The sequence below is a fragment of the Mauremys reevesii genome, linkage group 3 (assembly GCF_016161935.1).
Source record: "Mauremys reevesii isolate NIE-2019 linkage group 3, ASM1616193v1, whole genome shotgun sequence".
Lineage (NCBI taxonomy): Eukaryota > Metazoa > Chordata > Testudines > Geoemydidae > Mauremys > Mauremys reevesii.
In genome coordinates, this window is record NC_052625.1 from 55,173 (window position 1) to 74,397 (window position 19,225).

The following is a 19,225-nucleotide window of genomic DNA, read 5'->3' on the forward strand; positions in this document are numbered from 1 at the left end:
TGTCACTGTAGCTGCACGCAGGAACTGCTCTGTGCATTACCCTTCGTGGCCACACGATGTCACTGTAGCTCATGCAGGAACTGTTATCTGCATTACCCTGCGTGACCACACGGTGTCACTGTAGATGCACGCAGGAACTGCTCTGTGCATTACCCTGCGTGTCCACACTGTGTCACTGTAGCTGCACGCAGGAACTGCTCTGTGCATTACCCTGCGTGGCCACACGGTGTCACTGTTCCTCTGAGATAAATGCTCTGTGCATTACCCTGCATGGCAACACGGTTTCACTGTTCCTCTGAGAGAAATGCTCTGTGCATTACCCTGCATGGCCACACGATGTCACTGTAGCTCATGCAGGAACTGTTCTCTGCATTACCCTGCATGGCCACATGGTGTCACTGTTCCTCTGAGAGAAATGCTCTGTGCATTACCCTGCATGGCCACACGATGTCACTGTAGCTCATGCAGGAACTGTTCTCTGCATTACCCTGCATGGCCACATGGTGTCACTGTTCCTCTGAGAGAAATGCTCTGTGCATTACCCTGCATGGCCACACGATGTCACTGTAGCTCATGCAGGAACTGCTCTGTGCATTACCCTGCGTGGCCACATGGTGTCACTGTTCCTCTGAGAGAAATGCTCTGTGCATTACCCTGAGTGGCCACACGGTGTCACTGTAGCTGCACGGAGGAACTGCTCTCTGCATTACCCTTAGTGGCCACACGATGTCACTGTAGCTGATGCAGGAACTGCTCTGTGCATTACCCTTCGTGGCCTCACGGTGTCACTGTTCCTCTGGGAGAAATGCTCTGTGCATTACCCTGCGTGGCCACACGGTGTCACTGTAGCTGCATGCAGGAACTGCTCTGTGTATTACCCGTCATGGCCACACGTTGTCACTGTAGCTGCACGCAGGAACTGCTCTGTGCATTACCCAGCGTGGCCACACTGTATCCCTGTAGCTGCATGCAGGAACTGCTCTGTGCATTACCCTTAGTGGCCACACGATGTCACTGTAGCTCATGCAGGAACTATTCTCTGCATTACCTTGTGTGGCCACACGGTGTCACTATAGCTGCATGCAGGAACTCCTCTGTGCATTACCCTGCGTGTCCACACTGTGTCACTGTAGATGCACACAGGAACTCCTCTGTGCATTACCCTTCGTGGCCACACAGTGTCACTATTCCTCTGTGAAAAATGCTCTGTGCATTACCCTTCGTGGCCACATGGTGTCACTGTTCCTCTGAGAGAAATGCTCTGTGCATTACCTGTCGTGGTCACACGGTGTCACTGTTGCTCCATGCAGGAACTGTTCTGTGCATTACTCTGGGTGGCCATATGATGTCACTGTTCCTCTGAGAGAAATGCTCTGTGCATTACCCGTCGTGGCCACACGATGTCACTGTTGCTCCATGCAGGAACTGTTCTGTGCATTACCCTGTGTGGCCACACGGTGTCACTGTAGCTGTACGCAGGAACTGCTCTGAGCATTACCCTTCGTGGCCACACGGTGTCACTATTCCTCTGTGAAAAATGCTCTGTGCATTACCCTTCGTGGCGACACAGTGTCACTGTACCTCTGAGAGAAATTCTCTGTGCATTACCCTTCGTGGCCACACGATGTCACTGTGGCTCCATGCAGGAACTGTTCTGTGCATTACCCTGCGTGGCCACATGGTGTCACTGCTCCTCTGAGAGAAATGCTCTGTGCATTACAATGCATGGCCACATGGTGTCACTGTTGCTCCATGAGAAATACTCTGTGCATTACCCTGCGTGGCCACACTGTGTCACTGTAGCTGCACGCAGGAACTGCTCTGTGCATTACCCTTCGTGGCCACACGATGTCACTGTAGCTCATGCAGGAACTATTCTCTGCATTACCCTGCGTGGGCACACGGTGTCACTGTAGCTGCACCCAGGAACTGCTCTGTGCATTACCCTTCGTGGCCACAGGGAGTCACTATTCCTCTGTGAGAAATGCTCTGTGCATTACCCGTCGTGGCCACACGGTGTCACTGTAGCTGCACGCAGGAACTGCTCTGTGCATTACCCTTCGTGGCCACAGGGAGTCACTATTTCTCTGTGAGAAATGCTATGTGCATTACCCTTCGTGGACACCCGGTGTCACTATTCCTCTGTTAGAAATGCTCTGTGCATTACCCTGCGTGGCCACATGGTGTCACTGTTCCTCTGAGAGAAATGCTCTGTGCATTACAATGCATGGCCACATGGTGTCACTGTTGCTCCATGCAGGAACAGCTCTGTGCATTACCCTTCATGGCCACACGGTGTCACTGCAGCCATTACTGGGGCGTAGGAGGTTCCAGGGGCCCTCCCAGCCCTGTTTCCAGAATGTAGGCATCCCGATGGGGCTTAGGGGGTTTGGAGGGGCCCCCCAGCACTCTCTCCCCTGCTGCAAGTGTCCCGGGGGGCCTTAGGGGGTTCCGGAGGGGCCCCAGGCCTCTCTCCAGGCTGTAGGTGTCCCAGGGGTCTTAGGGGTTTCCAGGAGGCCCCCAGCCCTCTCTCCAGGCTCTTGGGGTCCCAGGGGGTATTATGGGGTTCTGGGGGGGCGTCCAGCCCACTCTCTAGGCTGTAGAGGTCCCTGGGGTGCTTTCAGGGTTCGGGGGGACCCCCAGGCCTCTCTGCATGCTGTAGGGGTTCCTGGGGGACTTATGGTGTTCTGGGGGACCCCGTAGGCCTCTCTTCAGGTTCTAGGGGTCCCTGGGGGGCTTTTGGGGTTTGGGGAGACCCCCCCAGGCTTCTGTAGGCTGTTGGGGTACAAGGGGGGCTTACGGGGTTTGGGGGAACCCCCCAGGCCTCTCTGCAGTCTGTAGGGGTCCCTGGGGGGACTTATGGGGTTTGGGGGGACACCCCAGTCCTCTCTGCAGGCTGTAGGGCTCCCTGGGGAGCTTTCGGGGTTTGGGGTGACCCCCCCCAGGCTTCTGTAGGCTGTTGGGCTACCAGGGGGGCTTACGGGGTTTGGGGGGAACCCCCCCAGGCCTCTCTGCAGGCTGTAGGGGTCCCTGGGGGGCTTTCGGGGTTTGGGGAGACCCCCCAGGCTTCTGTAGGCTGTTGGGGTACAAGGGGGGTTAAGGGGTTTGGGGAGACCCCCCAGGCCTCTCTGTAGGCTGTAGGGTTCCCAGGGAGGCTTAGGAGCTTCTGGGGGATCCCGCAGGCCTTTCTGCAGGCTGTAGGTGTCTCATGGGGGCTTACAGGGTTCGGGAGGACCCCCCCAGGCCTCTCTGCAGGCTGTAGGGCTCCCTAGGGGGCTTAAGGGGCTTGGGGGGACCCCCCAGGCATCTCTGCAGGCTATTGGGGTCCCAGGGGGGTTAAGGGGTTTGGGCAGACCTCTCAGGCCTCTCTGCAGGCTGTTGGGGTCCCTGGGGGCTTATGGGGTTTGGGGAGAACCCCCCAGGCCTCTCTGCAGGCTGTTGGGGTTCCAAGGGGGTTAAGGGTTCGGGCGGACCCCTCAGGCCTCTCTGCAGGCTGTAGTGTTCCCAGGGGGGCTTACGGTGTTTGTGGGGATTCCCCAGGCCTCTTTGCAGGCTGTAGGGATCCCAGGGGGACCCCCCAGATCTTTCTTCAGGCTGTAGGTGTCCGGGGGGAATTCGGGGTTTTGTGGGAGGCACAGATACCTATGTAAGCAGAGTCAGGATGAGCTCTACCCTGACATCTTAAGGGGTTCTGCCCCCCCAGCCCTCTCTCCACGCTTTAGGTGTTCCAGGGGGGCAGGGGGATTTTGGTGGACCCCCAGCTCTCTCTCCAGGCTGTAGTGTTCCTGGGGGGGCTTAGGGGGTTCTGTGGGCTCCCCAGCCCTCTCTCCAAGGTGTAGGAGTTGCAGGGGGCTTAGGGGGATTCAGGGGGCCCCCGAGACCTCTCTCCAGGCTGTAGGAGTCCCGGGGTAGCTTAGGGGTTCGGGGGAACCCCCAGACCTCTCTCCAGGCTGTAGGAGTCCCGGGGTGGCTTAGGGAGTTCCTCGGGGCCCCCTAGCCCTGTCTACAGGCTGTAGGCATCCCCGGGGGGTTTGGGGGGTTCAGGTGGACCCTCCAGCCCTCTCTTCATTCTGTACGGTTCCTGGGGGGGCTTAGGAGGTTCGGGGGGGGCTTTAGGGTTCCCACGTGTTCTGAGGGGATTTGTGGGGTGCAGAGATATCTATGATACAGGCTGGAGGGGTTCCAAGGGGATTAGTGGATTTGGGGCTGGGCACAGATACCTATATCCAGGCTGTAGCGGTCCGGGGGGAATTAGGGGTTTCGTGGGAGGCACAGATACCTATGTACGCAGAGTCAGGATGAGCTCTACCCTGACATCTGGTGGTTAATTATGGCGAGTGCGGAAAATAATTTCAGAGGCTGATCGTGTTTGCATAGGCACAGCCCACGGCATCCTGGGATGGTTGCTTGGCAACTGTGGGATTCCCAGTTTCTTTGTTGTTAGGGTGGCAGAAGGGGAGTGTTGTCACCCGGGATGAGGAACTGTGAAACTGCTTTATGACAGGGAATCTCACCACGAATTGAGTGGCACTCGCTAGACAAGGGAGTGGGCTCCTTGGGTGAGCCAGAAACTCTGATTACACCTGCTTTTCTTTCCAGTCTTGAATAGGAGAGCTCATTTATGGATTCTGACCTGAGCTGTTTTAAGTAGTGGGGGAGCCTGAAGCTATATTGCAGAGCGGAGCAGTTTGTGGGATGGCTGGTGGAGCCAGGGGCGGCTCTACGTTTTTGGCCGCCCCAAGCAGTCATGCGCGGGAGGCGCCCCGGAGCCGCGGGAGCAGCGGACCTCCCGCGGGCATGACTGCAGAGGGACCGCTGGTCCCGCGTGGCTCAGCTGGACCTCCCGCGGCTGCGGACGGTTCGCGGGTCCGGCAGCTCCGCTTGAGCTGCCGCAGTCATGCCTGCGGGAGGTCCAGCCGAGCCGCGGGACGAGCGCCCCCTCCGCAGTCATGCCTGCGGCAGGTCCAGTCGTCCCGGGGCTCCGCCGGCCCAGCCTGCCGCCCCCCCCGGCCGCAGGGGACGCCCCCTAGATTTTGCCGCCCTAGGCACCAGCTTGTTTTGCTGGTGCCTAGAGCCGCCCCTGGGTGGAGCAGAGGTAAGTTCGTGGGGAAGGCGGAAGTAGAATCCCAGGGAGAGGTAGGGCAGTCAGCCCTGGACCACGTAAGGTTCCCCTTTCTACCCAGGCTGGCAGGGGGAAAACACTTGCAGAGAGACTCTGGGGCTGTGGGACTGTGGTTGATTTTTGGGTTGCTGGACTCGGGATATTTGAGGCATTGGACTTTGGAGTCTTGGGGTGATTTGGGGGTTGCTGGACTCAAGAGCCCAGGGAAAAGGACTCGGCCTAGTTGAGGTGTTTCCCCAATTTAATGCTATGTTGTTTATCTCATGTTATTAAACATTTTCTGCTACACCGAGACTCTGTGCTTGTGGGAGGGGAACTATTGCCTCTTTGAGGCGCCCAGAGGGGTGTATGTGTAAGATTTTCCAGGTCACTGGGTGGGAGCTCGAGTTGGTTTGCATTATGTTGTAAGGAAGGGACCCCTATGTATTGAACCCGGCCCTTGCTGCTCTCAGTTCAGCCTGGCAGAAGGGTTACAACTACATCCAGGCTGTGTAGGAATATTAAAGAAGGTTTATATTAAACATGGTTTATATGAAAAATGACTTATTGTTAACTGATGCCTTATAACTAAAGGTTTATGTTAAAAGTAAATTTGTGATTCTAACCTGAAAGCCACCAGCTGTGTCTGTGTGAAGCCTGCTCAAAGAAATACTTTGTATAAAACTTGTTAAACATTAATTAACTCTAAGTAAGCCAAAACAGTAGCTGTTATAGTATATAGATAGAGACTCCCACCCTCTGTAAGTTTTCATCTCACTTTATCTTTGCTTGTTAAAAGACAGGGAGTCTCACATAAATTGGTAACACCCCAAAAGGTAAAGAGACAGTGAAATAGATGTGATTAAGATAAAGAATGTATGTGAATGCATGCCTAGTTTAAACAATGAATGAATGGTTAGGGAGTTACCAGTCTAAAGAATTCAGTGTTGGCTGAAGAAGGTGTCAAGTGGGATCAACCAGATGACCCCCACCACCTCAAAGGAAGGAAAAACAAGCATCTGACAGAATGGAGCCAGCCACCTGCTGATTGATTTAGCAACAGCAAAGTGAAGCAACTCTCATGAACTGACATAGGAATAAATTCCTATAAAACTGGACTCTAAAGACTGAGGACTTTGAGTCTATGGTTCTGCCGCCAGCCTCCAGGAGCATCAGATGCATCTGACACAGACTCGGCTCCATCCTCATGACCAAGATACCTGGCCAGTAACTTGGCATGAGCAACATCTAGGCTGGTAACTATAACATCTATACAGAACCTGAATGAATGATTGTGTGAATGAATATATGTGTGTGTGTATAAGAAATAAGTAGTAAAACAATATTGTTTACTGTTGTCTTTTGTTTTGTTATGGTATTCACAATAAATGTGGCATCTTTGCCTTATCCCTCTTAATAAGATCCTGCTGGTTTTTATTATATTGGTATAACAGCTGGAGGGTCCTAGGGGCGCTTATGGGGTTTGGGGTGGCACAGATACCTACGTCCCAGGCTGTAGGGGTCCCGGGTGGGCTTAGGAGGTTCGGGGGTGCACAGGTACCTCTGTCCAGGCTGTAGGGGTCCCAGAGCGGGGGCTTAGGGCAGGGCCACCCAGAGGATTCCGGGGGCCCGGGGTCCTTGGCGGCGGGGGGCCCTTCCGTTCCGGGACCCGCCGCCGAAGTGCCCCGAAGACCTGCGGTGGGAGCCCCCTGCCACCGAATTACCACCGAAGCGGGACCCGCCGCCGAAGTGCGGTGGGGGGGTCCTCATCGCAGGTCTTCGGGGCACTTCAGTGGCGGGTCCCGGAACGGAAGGGCCCCCCGCCGCCGAAGACCGGGCTGCGCTTCGGCGGCGGGTCCCTTCCCCACCCCAGCCCCAGCCCCAGCCTCTTAACCCCGGCTCCCTCCTCACCCGGAGCCTCAGTGCCTCGCCGGAACAGCTGCAGCATGCCTCCGGCGGGGCCTGAGCTCCGTCCCGCTCAGAGCCGCATGGTGAGGGGGCGGGGCTGGGAGCTCCATGCCCAGCGGAGGGAGCAGAGCTCAGGCCGGAGCTCCCAGCCCCGCCCCCTCACCACGTGGCTCTGAGCAGGGCGGGGCTCAGGGGCTCGGCCGCAGACATCAAGCGCTGAGGCTCCAGGAGAGGGGCGGAGGCGGGAGCCTCCGCTGTTCTCTTGGGGGCCCCTGCGGAGCCCGGGGCAAATTGCCCCCTTTGCCCCCCCCTCTGGGCGGCCCTGGCTTAGGGTTTCGGGAGGGGGCACAGATTCCTATCTCCGAGCTGTAGGGTTTCCTCTGGGGTTTAGGGTTGTCATAAACAGTTAGTTAAGGGTTAAGGTCTCTTTTACCTGTACTGTGTTAACAAGCAGTACCTGTGAACACCTGACCAGAGGACCAATCAGGGACAAGATAATTTAAAATCCCTGTGGAGGGAAGTTTTTTTTCCTGTATCCTTTGTTTTAGAGTCTCTCTTGGGAGTTAAGGGAGTCCAGACATCTTAATCAAGTCCTCCCAGGTTTCTGCAATAAATTCTTCTATTCAAGCTAGTGAGTATTAGCAAGGAACTAGTATTCTTATACTTTTATTTCTGTATTTGCAATTCTGTGTTTTGCTATAAAATTTCTTTAATTCTGTACTGTTATTGCTTTTACTGAGAAAGAAAGGAGGGGGGATTCTCTCCAGAGATTGATATGTTTAGACCCTGTGTATTGTTCCATCTTGGTATTACAGAGACAGTTACTTTCTTTTTATTCTTTAATAAATCTTTTCTGTTAAGGACTTGGTTGATCTTTCCTTGGGTGAATTCTCAGGGAAAGGGGAGGAGGAAGGCATCCCTCTGTAGTTGGATCCCGGTATCTCTCCTAGGAAAAGGGAGGGGGGAGGAAGCAGGGGGGAATGGTTTATTTCTCCTAGGTGTAAGAACTCTATGGATTTGGGGCTCTTGGGATCCCCAAGGATTTTGGGGAACGACTGTGTCCCAATACACGTACATTATTGGGTGGTGGCAGCTTTTACCAGATCTAAACTAGGATTTTAGTTTAGGGGAGTCCATGCAGGTCCCCATATTGGAACCCAACAGCTCTAAGTGGGGGTGAGACCTATGACAAGGGTGTTGGTGGGGAGCACATATTCCTACGTCCAGGCTGCAGGAGCCCCTGGAGGGTTTAGAATCTTTTTTGGGGGCACAGATAGCAACTTCTAGGGTTTAGGCAACCCTGGGGGACTTTGGGAGTTCGTGGAGGGCAGGGGCGGCTCTAGGAATTTGGTCGCCCCAAGCAGTCATGCCTGCAGGAGGTGCACCGGAGCCGCGGGACCAGAGGACCTCCCACATGACTGCGTAGGGTCCGCTGGTCCCCTGGCTCTAGTGGACCTCCCGCAGCTGGTGCGGTGGCTCCGGTTCAGTATCCACAGGCATGACTGTGGAAGGTCCGCCGGGCCCGCCTGCCGCCCTCCAGGGAAAATGCCGCCCCACGCGTGCGCTTGGCGCGCTGGGGTCTGGAGCCGGCCCTGGTAGGGGGCAGAAATACCTATGTCCAGGCTGTAGGGTTCTCTTTGGGGCTTTGGGGGTTCGTGGGGAGCACATATTCCTATGTCCAGGCTGTAGGGGTCCCAGGGGGCTTTGGGGGTTTGTGGGGGCACAGATACATGAGTCCAGGCTGGAGGGCTCTTGGGAGCCTTAGGGTATTTGTGGGGGGCACAGATACCTACGTCAAGGCTCTGGGGTCCTGGGGTGGGGCTTAGGGGCTTGTGGGGGGGCACATATACCTACATACAAACTGTAGGGATCCCTTGGGGGGAGTCCTAGGGGGTCCGTTAGGAGCACAAATTCCTACGTCTAGGTTGCAGGGGTCGCAGGGGCTCTTAGGGGGTTCATGGGGGGCACAGATACCTACGTCCAGGCTGCAGGGGAAGCTGGGGGTCTTACGGGGGTAGTGCAGGCACAGATACCTACGTACAGAGAAGAGGGGTCCCAGGGGGCTTACGAGGTTTGTGTGGGGGCACAGATACCTACGTACAGTGGTGAGCCGGAGACGGTTCACTGGAACAGGTTGCTAAATTTGAAACTGGTTTAGAACCTGTTGTTAGGGTTACCATACAGCGAGCAGCTGGGGGTGCTGCTGGGAGACAGGACCCCTGGCTCTGTGCAGCTAGAGCCTCCTTTTCCCGAGCGCTCCCTTCCCCCGGTTTGCCTGGCAGCCCCCCAAGCCTCGTCACCCCCGGATTCCTGCCCTCCGAGTCTCCTGTTACCTTGGGCTCTGGCTGGCTGTTTGAATCAGACTGCAGCTCTCAGCCTGCGGGAGCTGATTCAATCAGCCTGCGGAGCCCAAGGTAAGACGAGACTGGGAGGAGCAGCCTGCGGAGCCCCAGGTGAGACGGGGCTGGGGAAGGAATTGGGGTGACGAGGCGGGGAGGGGATGGGATCCCAGGGGAGGGGGTAATTAATAGCAGCTGTTCCCTAGCAAAACCCTCCCCGCTACGTTTCCTTTCCAGTGTTGCCTCCTTGGCTCCAGTCTGTCGATCTGTGTTTAAAGCCGATAGGATCGGTCCGGGTCCATCTCTCTCTCGGGCACGGGTGGGTTTTGCAGAGTTCTGCATCTGTTCTGCGCACGGCCCCAGTCTCCAGCTGTTCAATCCTTCACCGGGGCGGGGGTCCCAGCCAGAGCCCCCAGCCCCCGCTGCGGGGAGGGGCGCAGGCCGGGAGGACGCAGGGGGTTGTGGGAGTGGCAGTGCGCCCCGGCCTACAACTCCCATCAGCCCCCGCGGACCCAGCGGGCGGTGCTTTGGGCGCGACGGGCTGCGCTCGCAGGGCGGGGCCTGGAACGGAAGTGACGTCAGCGGTCTGGAGACCGCCCGTGGTAACCGGGGGACGCTAGTGCGGTGGGCGGGAGGCACCGGGACGTGTGCCCCCCCCAGCGACCCCGCCCCCCCCGCAGGGTGTTTGGGACCGGTCCCCCCGCACTGCTCCTACAGCCCCCCCGGCGCCTCTCCTCGCCTAGCCACAGCCCCCTCCTCCCCGGCACCCCCATAACCCTCCAGCCACAACCCCCCCCCGCATCTCCACCGCTTCCCTCACCCAGCCACAGCCCCCCCAGCGCACCTCTCCTACCCCCGGCACCCCAGCGCGCCTTTCCTCCTTCTCGCCTAGCCACAGCCTCCCCATCCCCACAGCTTCCTTTACCCAGCCACAGCCCCCTCCTAGCGCACCTTTCCTCCCCAGGCTCCCACAGCCCCTGCGACCTGCCCCAACCCCCATGCCCCCACGTGCCCCCACACTGCTCTGAGCTTCCCAGCTCCTCATGGGCCACTCCTTCCCACACACTTTCAGTGTGCCACAAGCTTCCCTCCCCGACGGGCCCCCACAGTGCCCTGGCACCCCATCACGTCTTTCCTCCCCCGCCCAGCCACAGCCCCCATCTCCACCGCTTCCTCACCCAGCCACAGCCCCCTCCTAGCGCACCTTTCCTTCCCCCAGGCTCCCACAGCCCCTGCGACCTTCCCCAACCCCATGCCCCCACGTGCCCCCACACTGCTGTGAGCTTCCCCAGCTCCTCATGGGCCACCCTTCCCCACACACTTTCAGTGTGCCACAAGCTTCCCTCCCGACGGGCCCCCACAGTGCCCCGGCTCCCCATCACGTCTTTCCTCCCCGCCCAGCCACAGCCCCCATCTCCACCGCTTCCCTCACCCAGCCACAGCCCCCACGCGTCTTTCCTCCCCAGCGCGCCTTTCCTCCTCTCCGCCTGACCACAGCCCCATCCCCACAGCTTCCCTCACCCAGCCACAGCCCCCACCCTCCCAGCGTGCCTTTCCTGCCCCCAGGCTCCCCTGCCCAGCCACAGCCCCTGCAATCTTCCCCAACCCCATGCCCCGCCCCATGCCCCAGCCCTGCTGTGAGCTTCCCCAGCTCCTCATGGGCCACCACCTTCCCCACACATCTGCAGTATGCCGCAAGCTTCCCTCCCCGCACGGTGCCCCCAGCACACTGTGAATTTCCCAAGCCCCCTTGGTGCCCCCAGCCCCCCTGCATCCCTAGTGCGCTGCGACCTTCCCCACCTCTCCAACCCCCAGCTCCCGTGACATTCTCTAACCCCCCTCAGTCCCCCACAACCTTCCTCTTCCCTCCCGCACCCCCCAGCCCGCCCTGACTTTCCTCGTCCCCCCCTTTAACTCCCAGCCCGCCCCAACCTTCCCCAACCTGCTTCCCTGGTCCCCAACCCACCCACCCCGCCCCTATGCCTGCAGCCTTCTCCAATCTGAACACCCATTCCTCTAGCCGAAACCAGCCCACGCCCGTCTATCCCCCCATCCGTTGGGCCCCTCAGTCCTTTCTTCTCCCTCCAACACTTCCTAGGCCATCCCAACCTGCACCCCATCCCTACTTTACCCCATACATGCCTTCTCCCATAGCCCCCTTCCGCCTCCCTTCCTCCCTCCCCAACACCCCCCTGCCTGCAACAACTTTCCCCAGCCTACATGCCTGTATCCCCCAGTTCATTCCTCCATTCAAGGGACTCCTCAGACCCCATCTCTCTCCAACATCCTCCCAGCTCACCACAACCTGCGCCTCCATCGATTCCTCCACCTGTAGGGACTGCTCAGCGCCCCTTCCTCACCAACAGCCCCCCCCAGTTCATTCCCCCATCCATTGGGCCCCTCAGTCCCCTTTTTTCCTCCCTCCCACCGCAACCTGCATCCCACTCTGACCCTAGATCTGTGGGACACCCAGTGCCCTTTTCTCCTTTGTCCAGCATTCCCCAACCTGCACCCCCATTCCTCCCTCCACCCATGGGGCCCCTCAGCCCTTCTCTCTCCTTCCTGCCCAACACGCACCCTTCATAGCACACGGGCAGGCGAGCTAGGGGACGAAACCCGTGGGGAGCAGTGGATTGTAGAGTGGAGCGGTGACTGATAGTGTGGGCTCAGTCTCTGTTCCTCCACTGGGGCGGCTGGAGATGGGATGGGAGAGGGAGGCAGGGATGAGGGTGTTAATAGAGCGCTGTGTAGTGATAGTTCCTGCTTGTCTTTATTAGTTTGCAGAGGAATTGTCCAGGAGCTGGAGCCGGAGGAGAAACAGGAAGAAGTGAACCTGAGCAGCCTGGATATCCTTGTAAGCAGAGATGAAGAGTCCTCAGCTTTCTGCCTTCTCCATGACTGGCTGTGAGTGAACAATTATGGCCTCTATCCCTCATCTGTACCACTCAAGTTTTCTTCAGAGGCCGTGAGCCTCCTTGTTGGCCATGGGGCTCTGTGGGATTACGACCAAGGGAAGGGACAACAGTCTCCTCTGCTCAGTGACTGTCTTGGATGCAGGTGCAACAGGCTGCTTAACATATGAACGTAAGAATGGCCAGACTGGGTCAGATCAAAGGTCCATCTAGCCTAGTATGTTGTCTACCGACAGTGGCTAATGTCAGGTGCCCCAGAAGGAATGAACAGAACAGGGAATTACCAAGTGGTCCATCCACTGTCACCCATTCCCAGCTCCTGGCAAACAGAGGCCAGGGACACGATCCCTGCTCATCCTGACTCATAGCCGTTGATGGACTCATCCTCCATGAATTGACAGTAACTCTCCACTTAACATCCTCTCGCTTAACATTGTTTCAATCTTAGGTCCCTGGTTAATTACAGAACATGCCCTTATTTAAAGTTGTGCAATGCTTCGCTATAACGGCGTTTGGCTGTCTGCTTTGTCCACAGTCGGCAGCCCCCCATCAGCTCTCCTATGCCCCCCCACCCCAGCACTTCCCGGCTGCCAGCAGACCCCGCGGATCAGTGCCTTCCCCCACGGCCTCCTGCCTGTGGCAATCAGCTGGCTTGTGGCGTCCGGGGACGGGGAGTGAAGACTCGTTGTGCAGGCTCCCTCCCCTGCTTCCAAATGCCGCAAGCCAGCTGATGGCTGCGGGCAGGAGCGAGGACGCGGTGTATGAAGTAAAGGGGAAGGAAGGGGAGGAAGAGGCTGTTGTCAGAGCGGTACCGGTGTGGTGCTCTGCTTTCTCCTTGTTGATATCACTCGGCTGCGTGTGTGAGTTCCCTCTGTGTGCTGCCCCAGCTCTGCAGATAGCTGACACAGCAGACCCGACAAGAATCCCCAATGACCACAGAGTCCAGTAAGATGCAAAGCCACGTCGGCTAGGTTTATTGCGACCTCGGACACCCGTGCAGGGTCCCCGTAGATTACTTAGTCTACCGGGCGTACTGCGAGAGAGTGCCTCTTGGCAAGGACCCGGCTTAGTGGCGGGACTTTCCACTCCCCCTACGGCCGGACAAAGACTCCACCCCAGGAATGCATTCTTATACACAGATACAAACAAGTTACACATCACTCCTGACGTATGAGGTACAACCCCTCCACGTAGCACAGTACAACTCCTCTACGTAGTAAGGTGCCGCCTTTCACCTTGTACATGTTGGTTCGATCAAAACAACTCTATCCATCATATTACCCTTTTGCCCCTGTCATTGGGATGGGCCAGCCTGTTCTTTATTATCTGTGTGGAATGTATAAGTATGTGAATGTTCAGTACCTTTTAGGTACGTATCAGCCCTTTCCTTGCCAGCTCCTGTGAGCAGGGCCTGCCTCTGGCTCACAGCTTCACTTTGCTTTAGCAAAGTCTTGACCATTACTTTAGTTCAGGCCTCAGGCCTCATACCGGGCCTCTGATACCAAGGTTTATATCTTAGGGCCTCCTCTTACTACAGAGGCAGGTTAAGGGTGGGGGCTTGGGGGAAGAGGCGGCCGAGGGTTGAGGCAACGTGCTTCTGCTAGCCTACAGCACCTTCAGCCTCCTTGCCTGCCTCATTGTCGCCAGTGCCAGTGGGCTGTGCCCGTGTGGGGTAAGGCGGGGGCACTCCCCAACTATAGTACTGTCCTGTATGGCAAAAAATAATTCCCTGCAGCGTAACCCCCCATTTACATTCATTCTTATGGGGAAATTGGACTTGCTTAACATCGTTTCACTTAAAGTCGCATTTTTCAAGAACATAACGAGAACGTTAAGTGAGGAGTTACTGTACCTAGTTCTTACTTGGACCCCATTATAGTCTTGGCTTTCACAGCATTCTCTGGCCAGGAGCTCCAAAGGCTGAGTGTGCGTTGCGTGCTTTTTAATTGTATCTATAAAGGTGTAATGGGAGATGGGAGAAGAAGAATCTACACAACACTGCAGATTCTGATAAGTTCTGTTTTTCCCTCTTGTGTTGTGCTTAGTACCACGGAGAAAGAAGTGAAGGGTAAGAGCCCACCCCAACTGTGAGATGGAAGGCGCCCAAGAGCCGTGAGACAGTGAGCGTTGTTGATTCCAGGCTATGCAGATGCCATGAAGCTGGGAGTGGAGCAGACGTCACCATCAGTGAGATAAGTGTCTGGTTTCGTGAGGACTCTTGTAACGGTCCACCTGCCTCCAGGCCAGGACTTGTCGTTAGCTGGGGCTGAGTTTGTAGGAAAAGGTTCCTGAATAGCTGTAGTTACGAGGGAGACAAGGTCCCCATTTTCAGGGGCTGGTCATTTCTCTGTCCACAAGCAGTGTGTTCTCTGCAGCAGAAGGTTGGATCCAGGGGGATGACTCCAGCTGGTGAGTTTCTTGACTTCCTCCCACGTTTTTCTCTCTCTCTCTCTCTCTCCCCCCTCTAATGCGTTGGCCAACACACTCTCTGTCTGTCTCTGTCCTTGCCTCTCCTTGTCCTGTCTCCTTTCGTAGGACATGGGCAGGTGTGGTAGCTGTGCGTCCCCACAGGCTAGGTCTTGGGAGCGATGAACAAGTAGGAGGGGACCAAAATCACACAGGGTGGTGGGCGCTAGAGTGCAGCGGTGACTGTGGGTGTTGACGGAGTCTCTGCTCTAATGGGGCTGATGTGGATGGCGTGGGACAGGGAGGTAGGGATGAGGGCAAGATTTCATGTACCAGTTGAATTTTGTGTAGTGATGGCTTTTTCTTGGGTTACTTCCTGCGTTTGCAGAGGAATCATCCAGGAGCAGCAGCCGGAGGAGAAATTGGCGCAAGTGGACCTGAGCTGCCTGGAAATCCTTCTAAGCAGACATTAACAGTCTTCAGCTTTCTGACTCCCGCATAACTGCCTGTGAGTAAGAGGTCAGGGCTTGTAATTCCTCATCTGTACTCACAGCAATTTTCTTCACACTCTGTTTGCTTCCACATTGTCTATGGGGCTCTGTGTGATTAAGGCTTGAAGGGACCAGAGTCTCTGGATCTCTCCTGGCATCTGCAGTCTGGGACTGTGGTGGGCCCACTGTGCACCCCTGACTCTCGCCCCCCCCCCTTTGCCTCTGCTTGCTGGAAGCAACAAGCTACAGAAAGCAATAAGTTACAAGCCAAATCATGCTTATCCCCACAGGTGTGGTGTGTGTGACCAGAGTGTGCTATGCAGAGTGACTGTTTAAGGTGTCATTCCAAGGGTTGCTTTCTACTTGTAGTCCTAAAGGTCTGATGGGAGGAGGGTTCAGGGCAGAGCCTCACTGTGTGGGAGAGGCGAAAAGTAGAGCCTCCCCAACATTGCCCACTGAGATGGTAACTTATTTGTTTTTTCCCCTCATGCTGGGTTTAGTACCAAGGGAAAAGAAGTCACGTGTCAGTGTCTACTGCCTTCATGTCATGGAAAGCGAGCGAGAGCGATGGGACCTCAAGAACTACTGATGCCAAGGAAAAGCTGTCCTACTGGGAGTGGAACAGTCGCCACTCTCAATGGGATAAGTGTCTGTTTTGGTGATTGCTCTGCTCACGGCCTTGCTCCTGGTAGGGACGCTCCATTTGCTGGGGCTGTTTGTGAGAAAGTGTTTGTTTATGAGGGAGACAAGGTCCCCATTTTCAGGGGCTGCTCAGTTCTATGGCCAGTAGCAGTGTGTCCTCTGCATCAGAAGGTGAGATCCAGGGGGATGACTCCAGGTGACGAGTTGCTTCCCTTCCTCCCATGTTTCTCTCTCTGTCTGTCTCTTCTCTAGTATGTTGGCCAACACTCTCTTACTCTCTTTCTGTCTGTCTCTGTCCTTGCCTCTCCTTATCCCGTCTCCCTTCATAGCACACGGGCAGGCGTGCTAGGTGTGCATCCCCACAGGCTAGGTCTTGGGAGCTATGAACAAGTCGGAGGGGATGAAAATCATGCTGGACAATGGGTGCGAGAGTGGAGCGGTGAGTCGGTGTATACTCGGTCTGTATTCATTTAGTGGATTTCACACACCAATACAGCTGTATGTAGTGATGTTTCATGCTTGGCTTTTGCAGCTGCGCTTCTAGAGGAATCATGGAGGAGCAGCAGCCGAAGGAGAAGGTGGCAGATGTGGACCTGAGCAGCTTGGACATTGTTCTAAGCAGAGATTAACAGTCCTCAGCTTTCTGCCTTGCACATAACTGGCTGTGAGTAAGCGATACTGTATTCAAAGCACTGAACTCCTCACTTAAAGTTGCCCCGGTTAAAGTTGTTACGTTGCTGATCAATTAGGGAACATGCTTGTGTAACATTGTGCAATCCTTCCTTATAATGTTGCTTGGCAGCTGCCTGGTTTATCCAGTCCTTGCAGGAAGAGCAGCCCGTTTCAGCTAGCTGGTGGGGGCTTGGAACCAGGGTGGACCGGCAGCCCCCCAAAGCTCCCTGACCCCCTAAGTTCCCTGTGCGGCAGCCACCCAGCAGGCTATCAGTTGCCGGCAGTTCAGCTGTCCCTTCCCCCCCACTGCCATGTGCTGCTCCTGCCCTCTGCCTTGGAGCTGCTCCCCGGAGGCTCCTGCTTGCTGTGCAGGGGAGAGGGGAAAGGGGGGCTAATGTCAGGGTGTCCCCCTCCCCCTATTCCTGCCCCCCACTTACCCCTTCATCTAGAGCAGGGTGGGGACAGGACAGGGCTCAGGGTGGAGAGAGTCTGCTGCCTGCAGCTGCTGTCTCAACTTCCTGACCTACTTAAAAAGGCAATGTCCTTAAAGTGGTGTCAGCGCACTTGAAGGGGCAATGTGCATCACTCACTCTCTTCTCCCCACACAGGATGTCTCTCTCCCCACAGGGTGTGTCTCTGTCTCTCTCCGCCATGCTGTCTGCCCTCCCTCCCTCCATTCGTGCTGCCTTGTAGATTGTGAGGTTACATTAACAACAATGCGTTAAACCTTGAGGGCTCAGCTGAGTGCTAGTTCATCATTTAGCAGTAAGGCATTCCCTGGGAAATATCCCACCCTCTGACTGCACCACCTCAACCAAGCTTCACAATCCTCATTACTGGTTACAGTATTAAATTGTTTGTTTAAAACTGATACTTTTAATTCCTCATCTTTACTTGCTCTAGTATTGTTCACAGGCCGTGTGCTTCCCTGTTGGGTACAGGACTCTGTGGTATTAAGACTGGAGAGTGGCCAGAGTCTGCTGTTCAGAGTGACTGTCGGGTGCTGTTGCAAGGGCTGCTTTTTGGCTGAAATGCTAAAGGTGTCATGGGAAGAGTGTTGAGGGCAGAGCGCCGCCGTGTGGGAGAGGTGAAAAGAAGAGCTAATGTGACTTTGCCTGCTTAGATGGTAACTTATTTTTTCCCCTTGTGCTGGCTTTAGTACCAAGGGAAAAGAAATCAGGCGTCAGTCTACTCCCTTCATACGTTGGAAAGTGAGCAAAAGTGATCGGTCTGCGAGAACTATTGATGCTACGGAAAAGCCGTCCAACTGGGAGTGGAACAGCTGCTACTCTCAATGATAAGTGTCTGTTTTGGTGATTGCTCTGCTCATGGCCCCCTTGTTTCTGGTAGTGATGCTCCGTTAGCTGGGGCTGGGTTTGTAAGAACAGGTTCCCGACTAGTAGTTATGAGGGAGACAAGGTCCCCGTTTTCAGGGTCTGCTCAGTTCTCTGGCCAGGAGCAGTGTGTCCTCTGCAGCAGAAGGTTAGATCCAGGAGAATGGCTGCAGGTGGAGAGTTGCTTGCCTTCCTCTTGTGTTTTTCTCTCTGTTCTTTAGTATGTTGGCCAACACACACCCTCTCTCTATCCTTACCTTTCCTTATGCTGTCTCCCTTCTTAGGACATGGGGAGGTGTGCTAGGTGTGCATCCCCACAGGTTAGGTCTTGGAAGCCCTGGAGTAGTAGGAGGGGACGAAAACCATGTTGGGCAGTAGGCTCTAAAGAGGAGCGGTGGCTGTTGGTGTTAACTCGGTCTCTGTTCGTCGAGTGGGGCCGATGTAGATGGGATGGAAGAGGGAGGCAGGGATGAGGCCAAGATTTCAAGCACCAATAGAGCTGCGTGTAGTTATGGCTCATGCTTGGCTTTTGCAGCTGCGCTTGCAAAGGAATTGTCCAGGAGCCCCAGCCCAAGGAGAAACTGGCAGAAGTGGATCTGAGCAGCCTGGACATCCTTCTAAGGAGACATGAACAGTCCTTAGCTTCCTGCCTTCTGAACAACTGGCTGTGAGTAAGCGGTCAGTGCTTTCAATTCCTTATCTGTACTTGCTATAGTTTTCTTCACAGGCCATGTGCTTTCTCGTTGGGTACAGGGCACAGTGGTATTAAGACTGGGGAAGGGACAGGAGTGTCCTGAGCAAAGCGACCATTTTGGGTGCAGTTACAATGGGTCCTGTCTAGTTGCAGGTGTAAAGTAGTAAGGGGAGTTGGTTTGAGGGTGGAGCTGTGGGATACAGGAGATGTGAAATGAAGAGACTATGCGACATTGCAGACTGAGCTGCTATTTTTTTTTCTTTTTCTCCCCTCTGCTGGGTTTAGTACCAAGGAAAAAGAAGTCACACGTCAGAGTCTACTGCCCTCGTGCCATGGCAAGTGAGTGAGAGCAGCGAGCCTGTGAGCATTGTTCAGGCCAGGCAAGAGCCGTCCATCTGGGAGCCGAGGAGATGCTACTGTCACTGAGATAAGTGTCTGTTTTGCTGAGGGTTCTGCTCACGGCTCAGCTCCTGGTAGGGACGCCCCATTAGCAAGGTCTGGGGTTGTAAGAAAAGGTTCCTAACTAGTGGTTATGAAGGAGACAAGGTCCCCATTTTCAGGGGCTGGTAATTTCTCTGGCCAGGAGGGGTGTGTCCTCTGCAGCAGAAGGTTGGATCTAGGGGGATGACTCCAGTTTACGAGTTTCTTGACTCCCTCCCGTGTTTTTTACTCTCTCTCTCCTCTCATGTGTTGGCCAACACACTGTCTGTCTGTCTGTCTGACTCT

The 19,225-nt window shown here is 55.7% G+C and overlaps 2 long non-coding RNA genes across 3 annotated transcripts; both read left to right on the forward strand.

Moving 5' to 3' along the window:
- The first annotated feature begins 9,915 nt into the window (after window positions 1-9,915).
- Window positions 9,916-15,168, forward strand: LOC120400706. 2 transcript variants are annotated; one of them, XR_005596018.1, is made up of 4 exons: window positions 9,916-9,950; window positions 12,126-12,252; window positions 14,306-14,669; window positions 15,055-15,168. It is a non-coding gene; the product is annotated as an uncharacterized LOC120400706 (long non-coding RNA). The 2 variants fall into 2 exon arrangements; XR_005596017.1 differs by lacking the exon at window positions 9,916-9,950 and having other exon boundaries at window positions 11,396-12,252.
- Window positions 15,169-16,409: 1,241 nt separating this feature from the next.
- LOC120400707 lies at window positions 16,410-19,102 on the forward strand. Its single transcript, XR_005596019.1, has 3 exons — window positions 16,410-16,463; window positions 17,631-18,472; window positions 18,785-19,102. It is a non-coding gene; the product is annotated as an uncharacterized LOC120400707 (long non-coding RNA).
- Window positions 19,103-19,225: the final 123 nt, after the last annotated feature.